The sequence below is a fragment of the Drosophila yakuba genome, chromosome 3R (genome assembly GCF_016746365.2).
Source record: "Drosophila yakuba strain Tai18E2 chromosome 3R, Prin_Dyak_Tai18E2_2.1, whole genome shotgun sequence".
In the NCBI taxonomy this organism is placed as follows: Eukaryota; Metazoa; Arthropoda; class Insecta; order Diptera; family Drosophilidae; genus Drosophila; species Drosophila yakuba.
In genome coordinates, this window is record NC_052530.2 from 12,569,186 (window position 1) to 12,578,924 (window position 9,739).

At 42.6% G+C, this 9,739-nt stretch overlaps 3 long non-coding RNA genes across 4 annotated transcripts; 2 read left to right on the top strand and 1 right to left on the bottom strand.

Moving 5' to 3' along the window:
• Nucleotides 1-938: 938 nt before the first annotated feature.
• Nucleotides 939-2,316, bottom strand: LOC120321911. Its single transcript, XR_005561643.2, has 2 exons — nt 2,140-2,316; nt 939-2,032 (listed from the first exon to the last, which is right to left on the bottom strand). It is a non-coding gene; the product is annotated as an uncharacterized LOC120321911 (long non-coding RNA).
• A 1,635-nt stretch (nt 2,317-3,951) lies between these two features.
• On the top strand, nt 3,952-7,229 carry LOC26535819. 2 transcript variants are annotated; one of them, XR_001453969.3, is made up of 3 exons: nt 3,952-4,225; nt 4,532-4,935; nt 6,556-7,229. It is a non-coding gene; the product is annotated as an uncharacterized LOC26535819 (long non-coding RNA). The 2 variants fall into 2 exon arrangements; XR_005561621.2 differs by lacking the exon at nt 6,556-7,229 and having other exon boundaries at nt 3,961-4,225; nt 4,532-5,001.
• On the top strand, nt 5,313-6,388 carry LOC120321893. Its single transcript, XR_005561622.1, has 2 exons — nt 5,313-6,024; nt 6,084-6,388. It is a non-coding gene; the product is annotated as an uncharacterized LOC120321893 (long non-coding RNA).
• Nucleotides 7,230-9,739: the final 2,510 nt, after the last annotated feature.

Here is a 9,739-nt window from a genome sequence, read left to right on the forward strand (position 1 = left end):
AAAATGGTATTGCAATAACAAATGTCTTTACTAAGACTATATTAATGGAATCATTAATTATTACTAATTATTTTAATTCCATATTTCATTCATTGCAGTTTGCAGTAGTGGGCGCAAAGTGAGTGACTGCCAAAGTCTAGACGATCGCCGCTTAGACAAGGCCCTCAAACACCTTTCCAACCCTCAAGTGGGTTCGCCAGAGCGGAAGTGCCTCCGAATCGGGCTTAGATCCCCAGATTAGTTGCCCCCACCCTTCGCCCCACATATGCATGTCGCCCACTATTTGCGGGGGTGGCCATATTAATGTGCCAACAGCTCTCTCGGCTCCATGAACACACTACACACTACACACTACACTCGCACAACAATTCACTGCTGGGGCGTTGGCATGTAGTTTAAAGTTTGGCGCGTCTCCTGACACTTAGACAGCAACAACTCATCAACGTCAGCAGCAGCAAAAACGCTAGCTGGCTTTTGGACAAAAAAAAAGTAGGAGGGGAAAAGAGTGCAAAAAGCATGGCTAAAACTCAAAAACAACTAAACGAGCACTTGGCAAAAACTGTGAAACAATATTACTGATAGTCTGGCTGGGTTACATTTCATTCCATTCCACATGTGTGAATTAAGCGTCAATCACAGTGAACGCCACAGCAGCGGAATGAGCAGAGCGGAAAAACAAAACGGGGATAAGCTGCTAAAATATTTTCCTTCTGACTTTTGGGCTCGTTGACAATTGGTTTGCTATTGTTGGGGGATTTTGTCAGGATTCAGGACTCGTGCTTAGGTGCTCAACTTCTACCTCACTTTAGAGTTCGAAACGCAATAGACAATTCTACACCCGATACTCGGAGAGTTATAGGGTATACTAGATTTATCTTCATTGTTTTATTTTAGTATTTTTCCGGTAATTTCTACCAATAATTCAGAGAAGGTTACAATTTCTCGTTAGCACTTCCGCTCTCGTTTCTTTCTTTTCTATATAATAATCTTATCTGTAATAGTCAGTTTCAATACATAAATTTAAGATATATTCATTAAGTTTCGGTATAGGGACCTAAGTAGTGTTCCGCTGCAAAAGGAGCCCGGTGAGCAAGAGTTAAATGAATGCAATGCCCGCCGGAGTTGTCCCTAGTAAATGAAATTAATCATGTAATCAAAGCTCCCATCGCGCTGATAGTGATTCCCATTTCTCTTTGGCCACGATAGCCGGTGGGTTTGCCTTTGACGCGACTGGGGGTCTGTCTGTTGACAGCCGGGTCTTGAAGTCTCAGAGTATCTTAGTCCTGGGGTCTCGGGACTCGGTACTCGGGACTCGGCTGGGTTGTCAACTTATTTGACTCCTGGCGAGGGGAAAGTGGCCCCCGGTTATGGCCTCCACTGGTTGCCCGGGGGTCCGCAGTTGAGCTCCTGGCTCTTGGGGAGTTGCTGCCTTAGTTTGGGACATTCTATTGTCTTTTCTTTTCTTTCCTTTTCCTTTCTTTTCCTTGTGCGCTGTCATTAAGTTTTATTTAATTCGGCGTCCTTGTTGACTCGCTGGCTCCTGGTAGTTTTTATTGTTGCGACAGTTTTTGCTAACAAATTGCTTGGCGTCAAGTGTCGTGTAATTACGACGAACGGAGCGACTCGGCCCACATGTGCCAAAATGTTGTTATTAGATTGTTGCCGCAAGTCGCTGGGGAAAGTTGCATTTAATTTTTTCTACTCCGCTGCCTTCGGCCCACAAATTGATGCCATAATAATAGCTGACCCCCGTTTGTGGCTGCTAATGATGCCGAACTGGCAAACTGGCCAACTGGACAACTGAACAACTGGGCAAACTGAACAAACTGGCCAACTGGACTAACTGGCCAACTGTGGCCCCAATGCCAGCTGCTAATTATGCGTGGGTTGCCCTTTGACCGGACCCATGGGGGCGGAATGGTCGATGATGGACGATGATCGGAGTGAATCGAGGTCAGAGCGCCAAAAGAAAGTTTCGATTCCCTGGCAATTAAATCAGCTAACAGTTTTATGGGGGCCAAACGTGGGAAAGCTGAAGAGAAAAAGTGAAAAAAAAGCTGGCGTTCAGCAATCATTTTGCATTGGCGATGTGATAGAAAGTCAATAGAAGAGTAGTTAAAATTGATTGAATTGGGTTACCTGCTTTCGAATACTTTGGAAGAGTTCCTACAACAAATTGGTGCAACTTCCCCTCTCGACAAATTTAAACTGGCGATTTAGTGTTTTTATTTTAGATTGATAAATGGATCCTAACTTTGTTATGTTGCTACTTTATATGACTTAATTTTGAAAACCACTGTTTTTCGCCATTCCTTCCACCTGACTACCGCTGCAGTAATATCTTTGCGAATTCCACCCACTTTTTTGGCCATCCCAGCACGACTGCTGCCAACATCATATCCAATTAACATCATTGGCTGGCCGCAGTGGACAACTATGGCGGTGAGAGCATTTGGCTGGCCATAATTAAAACCAACTGCAATGAAAAAAGTGAGCCGGCTGGCCAAAACCAGAGTGCAGATACAAATGCCGCTGCAGTACTTGCCATCCTGCATCCTGCGTCCTGCGTCCTGCGTCCTTCGACCGCCGCTCAGTGTCCTGTTGGCCCGGCTAAATTGTTTGCCCTTCGCTGGCCGCATAATTACGGAGTTTCGGACAGAGGCCGCGTGTCAGGCGCCATGGCGACATTTTAAAATTGGCGCATAAAATGTCAATTTGATGTCATTGGATCAACTTAAATGCGCTGCTAGTCCGGCTAGTCCTTCCATCGCAACGGAGTCTGCCGGCTCCTGTTCGTCCTGGCGGGTTAATTTTGGCATCGCATAACACCCTAATGCACAGCAAAAATTTTAATTAATTGTCCCTACTCGTATTTCAATTGTATTTATTTTATACCTTTTTATTTGTTGCAAATGTTTATTTAACTGACTTGCATTTCATTATTATTTTTTTTTCAGTCAAATTTAGTTTGGCTCCAATCCTTTTTTCCTCTGCAGCTATTCACATGACTCTCGACGAACATCCCCCTCCCCCGAAAACGCCAACGATGTGTGTCATGTTATGTTGCAGGCCACGTTGTGCCATGAATTTCGTGGAGGACAGGGCATTTGGGGGCGGTGTGCTGCTGTCCTGTTGACATTGATGTTGTCATGTTGTGTTGGGCGTGGCCTTTCGGCCAGCTCGGCAAATACCTGTTTATGTTATGCCTGGCACATCAGGGCATCCTCCTTACTCCTTACCCTGTCCACTGTCCACTGCCCACTGCCCACTGCCCAGTTTCCAGTGCCCAGTGTCCAGTGTCCGCTGTCCGGTGCTCAGTGCCCAGAGAGCTGTTGCCAGCGTCAAGCCGGAGCAGATTAGTTTGCTTAAATTGATGGCAACTTAGCGCTAATAACAATGCGCCGCCATGTGTCTGTGGCTCTTCACTGAGAAGAGGTAGAGGTTACCATTGGAAACGAACATGTTATTGAAAATATATAACACAAAGAAATGGTTAAGGCACTAAAATTCGATATATTTTAGAAGAAGTGCATTTAAAAGGTAAGAAACAGAGGTTTATCGCAATCCTTTCATCGCAATTCGAGCCAATGGTAATTTAATGAAGGAATAATTTTGCAACACATCCCACCACTTATTTCGCACAGTGCATTGTGGCTGTATGCCTTGAGGCAATGCTAAGTGGGTCACCGAGTGGGCGGCGGCTGGTGGATTTCGGTGCATTAATGATGAAGTGGGGCCGCTGAGTGGTCAACGGTGTGCGGCTTAATTAAATGATCTGGCAGGTGCATTAATCAATTTTTTTTTTTGCAACGGATTCTGCTGTACGGATCTGGCATAAAGTTTGCTTATTTCCCCTGTGATTTCGCCAGCTTCACCTGCCCAAGACACATACATTATTTACCATTCTTATGGCGCCTTTTTTGGCATAACTTTGGCTTACTTTAAATAAATCAACGCTGGCCCTGCCAGACACGGCAACTCCCACTTTAGGAGTAACTTTTTCGGGACGCGTGTGTGCACGTTTTGAAATATGAGCAACCTACTGGGGGATGACCGCGCTGTAAAGTATGCAACAGTTGATGGGGAGTTTCCAGCGCAGGACACGAAGCTATTGGCTTCGAGTAATATATGACTGTGGGACGATGAGGACTTACTTTACGGATGAAGCTGGTTGAAAAATGGATGCCACCAAAATCAGGTCAAGCAATGAGGTTCATATCCCTACGTAAGTGCTGTTACTCAATCCATTTAATTTTGTTATTTATTGAATGTACCTGTAACTCAAATTTCAAAAGATTTAAAGGACTCGTTTGGAAACACTTAATTTTAGCCTAAGCATGTGATCGTATTTAGGGATCATCAATATGTGTACCTTTACCCACTCTTGATAAAGTATTTCTACCAATCAATTTAATTCAATCCCCTCTTAGAAGATGAAAACTTGGCTTTAAATTTTATCCAATATTCATTCCACTCCTGTCAATCATTCGCCGTCAATTAGCGCAAATATTTTAATTAGTTTCCAATTCAGTTATTTTCAGTGCCCAGCTTCCCCGAGTCTAAGCCACAAAAAGGAAGCGGAAAATCTGGTGACAGCTGATTTACTCAGACCCAAATATTTTGCAGCACCGAGTAGTCGGTTAATTATTTTTAGAAAATTCACGTGAAAATTATGAAAATTATAGCCCTTGCCAGGCTGGGTAAAAATATTCATTAAGTGCTCGCTGCTCATCAGAAATTTAGAGGCGACTGGTCGGAATCAAACCCTCTTGTAAAATTCTGGCCAAAAATAAATGAAGCAGAGAGTCGGGCCGAAACTATAGGTATTTTAAGAATGTAATTTTGCCGGCGACGATGAAAACTTTCCCCTCTGACCCGAAAACGCTGGTCAGCAGGAGCAGCTTAGAAGCCGTTGGAGCTTCGTGTTTATTACAGGTTTGCCTCTTGCACCTCGTTCAGTTTTTCACCTATACACTTGGAAATATATAAACCTAAAAAATATATAAAAATATATAAGAATAGGGAGTTGGAAGGTAAAATATGTTTGCTATAATGAAGTTTTCGTAGGGGAAGCAGTTACGGGTATCTGATAGGAGAAGAACTAGATATATTATATCTATACTATATATAATTATGATAAACATTTTCTTCGTGTGTAGCTTGCCTTGGCTTTTCCTCTCTCGCTGGCCTTTATTTTATCTCTCTTCATCTCTTTAGTCCCGGCCTTTTGGGGTGAGGAACAACTTTTCATTTTTGTCTCGAGCGCACAGTTTGACACCCGGTGTCAAATGATGTGTCAAAATGTGCACAATTTACCGTATGCCGGACCTGCTAAAAGCTACCTGATGAGCGGATGAGCAGGTGGGCAGTGGGTGGTGGATGGTATTTTATCTGGGCCGGTCTTTTGCGATCCTGGCCGAGTGAGTGGATGTGGGAGTGGGTCTGAGTTGGCGCTATGGGGTTAAGTGTGTGCGGGATTAATAGCCGGCACACGCTGTGGAGTGCCTCTGGATTTTACTCTTGTACCTGTCACCTGGTCTCCACCCTGATCCCTCAAGCGCCCCCAGCATCCAACTCCACGGACACTTGGGCCTTTGTCAACGTGTTTCTTTGGGGGTCATAAATGTTTTGGCAACTTTAATGGGGCATCCGTTTATCCAGCACGTGTAATTGCCGTACAATTTTTCTTATGTGTGCGATATTTCTCGGCACTCAACCGGATCTTTTTACCCCATACACCCCACCCCGTCAATGGCTCCTGGTTTCTTACTCGTATTATAAATTATGCTTAGCTATTTGGGAAAATTAAAACGCACACGGTACATTTTTAAATGCATACACGTGCATACACCCTGTTTTCGAGGCGTTTTGAGTTTCTCGCACCTTTGTGTTTTGCGCCAACGTCAATTTTTCACATAAAGTTTGTCAAACGCTTGACTTGCATATAAATGAGTTGGCCGGAAACGGAAAATGGAAAATGGAAAGCGGGGCCACTGAGAAAGCCCCTCGAAAGTGGCGACCCAGGTGAGGGCTCCCAAAAGCATTCGAGTTGTCAACTCTTTCAACGTGCATTACATTTTCAGCTTGAGAACCGAACTGGCGATGGTAAATGGTTGCGAACTTGCGAGTGAAAAAAATAATTTCCTTTGCGTAATATATGCTGTATGAGCTTCGCTTCGCTTTCCTTTCAATTTCTTTTCGCTTCCGTGTTTTGTTTTTCCAGCGCATAAAAAACGCTCACGGTGGGAGGTGTGAACAATGTATGCCGGCAAAAGTTGCCGTCCGGTTTGGTGGAAATTTCTGTGCGGTTTTTGGTGGAAATAAAAAACACAAAAGGGAGACAAAATAAAAATGAAGACAATGGTTATTAGTCTTTGGAAATAGTCACGAAAATAATTATTTCCTGTTCTCTTCCATTGGAATTTATACTATAGTAGAACCAATCAATTTGAATTTCATTATTTTCAATTCATTAACTAAAGATTCCACCATTATATTGTATCTGCGTATTCACAAGCTGATAATTAAGTTTTGTACTTTGCCTGCGTTTTCAAGCCAATCGAAGGACCGAATCTGTTCCCCTACAGTAGGACATCGTTTTGGAACGTTAAAAGCTGCGCCCAAAGTGAATAATACTCCCACGACGTGCTGTCATTTCCAACTAAAATAAAAATAAAAATAAAAACAGAAGTACGCACAAGTACCCTGGCACTGGGGCATTATTCATAAATAGTACGCATATTACAGACAGTCACTAGATGGCTGAAGGAAATGAGATGGAGATGAAGATGGAGTTGGAGTTGGATATGGAGGTACTGGATCCGCTTCCTGCATTTGTAAGCGATCAAATTTGACGTGCACTTATGAAACAAATTGGCGCTCTTGCCTGCGAAGCACAGGCAACACTCGCTACGTGCAGCTATTTTTGCATAAATATGTTACCCTGCTATTAAATTAAATTTTCGCACATTAAGTATACGCCATGTGGATGCTAAGTGTGCAAGGCAGAAACGTGTTTTCCAGCAAGTGCATTGAATCTGGATCTGCTAGACGCAGATGGCTTGAGGGATGCATTAGCACCCAGATCAAAGCCTGAATCCATCCCATTTGTCATCAATCAAAGTTAAATCTCACCGTTTATGATTTGTGTCATTGCCAAAAACGACAGATGAGTGGAAATATAAAACTCCACAGATAAATAAATAAGCCTCCGAAAAATATCGGGTAAATGTGCGTAAAAATTGTGGTTGTGCCTCCTCCACTTGTGATTTTTATTTCGTTGTGACGGCGGTGCAAATTATCAATAAATAAATAAAATTACCCACGCTTTGGCTTAATGTTTGGATTTCAAGTTGATGTCTGGCGTTTGATTGGTTTTGCTTTTGCTCCGGCCTTCTTTTTATGGCATTCAATGCGATGAACACATGATGATAAGCGCTGTCGGGGTTTGAGCATTGCGTCCCTCATATTTGGTGCCTGATTCTTGGATTTGGATTGAAATGTAATTGGGTAATTATCACAGAGATTGATACGCCGTATTTCAAGTGGAAAATGATTTGGGGAGTCCTTTCTGCAGCCTGAAAAATCAATACGGGCTGCCTTTCTCTTTTATTACCTTTTGTATAACATTACACGTTTTTATGGAATTTAAATACTATTCACATCGATTTTTTTTATATAAATTCAGAAACTTTTGTTGTCATCTAAAATATCTCACATTCTTTTTTAATTGAAGATATGAATAAAATGTTATTATATACAATTCGAATACAACTGTTGCTTTCATATAAGCCCAATTTCGTATGCTCAACTTGAAAGTTCCGACTATAATTTGCTTAAGTGATATTTCGTATACTTAAATGAAAACCCATGTTTCTAGCCTCTAAATCCGATTGAGGAGTGTATGTGTTATTCTCGATTAGGCAACTTGGATTCTCTAGAGCAGGCATATTAATTGCTCATAAACAGCTTGGCAATGGTCCAATGGATGAGGAGGACAAACTCCTGAGTGTCCCAAAGTTGTTTATTATTCAATGTCACTTGCCACTAAGCAATTACGCGCTCTTCTGACCCCATAAACACCAAAAGGCTTAGACAACACAAAACCCCATATATTTCGGGTTTTCAGGCAGCCAGACTACACCTGTCAGCAAGTTTGGGATGCCAAGTTTGTTTGCTTTTTTATGCCCCATGTCTGGGAGTGTGTGCGTATGTCAGTCGACTGAGATTTCATGACTTCAACGCAGGCTTTTCAATTCCTTGAAGCGTGTGGAGCGGAGCGAGTTGGGGAACAAAATGTTATCAAAATTTATTGAGCGCTGTCATGAAGCTGTCAAAGTCGATATCAAAAACATTTGATTTTTGACTTTATTTTGGCAGCCCGAAAAGCAACAAGCAGTCCCAGTCGCAGTCGCAAACGCAGTCCCACGACCCGAGGCCAAAAGCCCAGCCCAATTTCAGAGTTCCCAACTCAGTCCCCCCCTCCCAACAAAGTCCCAATCCGGCCCAGAAATCACCCAGCAACGCACATTATAGCCGCGACCGTGTGTGATTCCCCTCTTTGTTGGCGTCTCGGCGAAAAGAAAGAAATAATCATAATAAAAAAGCCCATAAAAGAAGCCGTGAGCCATGCAGCCATCACAAAAATTTTCATGCTCTCCCAGGGCGCTGGCACATTGATAAATTAATGATTGCCAAGCTGGAAAAGTGGGTTAAAGCGGAGCGAAAGGCAAGAATATACATACATACATATATAGCAAATGAGGTGCAGACGATGGGGTTGAAAAAGGTGAGTCTGCGAATGGTTGGGTTTTATGGGAAATCAATCCTAATGTATGCATAAGTTGCTCCAAGTTCCTCTTTTAATAACGTTGATGTATGATGCGGAAGTTTGAGAGGGTTCAGCTTGGAGTGGGTTTTTCTTCACTTTGGTTTCTGGATGTTAATAAATAGGAAAATTCATTTCGAAATGCATAACTCATTCTTTAAAGCTAGCTGTATTGTGCTCTCGAATCTCTCGAGTGATAAAATATTTAGTTAAGTTTTAAAAATGCATCTGGTAATATTGCTTAAGCTAATTTGAATTCAGATTAATATACTTATCAAGAAAATAGGATCCACCCAAAATATTTCGATTTTACCTATAGCAAAGTGTGGGTTAATTTTTATATATGTGATTCCTTCCTTTTCCCTGATACTTCCACGGTTTGCCTGCGAAGTTCCCGGACTCTCGAGCTAATGAATATTAATCGTCGCCTGACCGACTCACTGGATGAATGCCCACGGCTGGCCAATCGCACCTGTGTCTATATATCAAGAGTGAAAGCCACTTGTCTTATCAGCAGGGTCGACTCCAAGTTCCGATGAGTTGAGTGGGGACTATTAACAAAACAAATATAGTTTCTGCATGAGAGGTCCGCTGGCAATTGTCGGCTTGCGGGAAATTTCTATGGTTTTTTGCGGCTTTGCCACTTGAAACGCTGAACATGGCGGATTAATGTCATTTATCACGCGCTCGCGTTGCGGTAAAAGGGGATTTTGGATGGGACTTTGGGCCATGGTTAGCATTGGCATTAGCAGGCATTTGAAATGTACAAAATAAATAAGGGACTACTCGCAGCATCGCAAGCCTACACACTCGCATACAGTTTAAGCCGTCAATGTAGCTGGCTTTGTTCGCTCGGTTTTGCTTTGTTGCCGCAAAAAGGATAATGACAAATAATCAAGGATAAACGTTTTT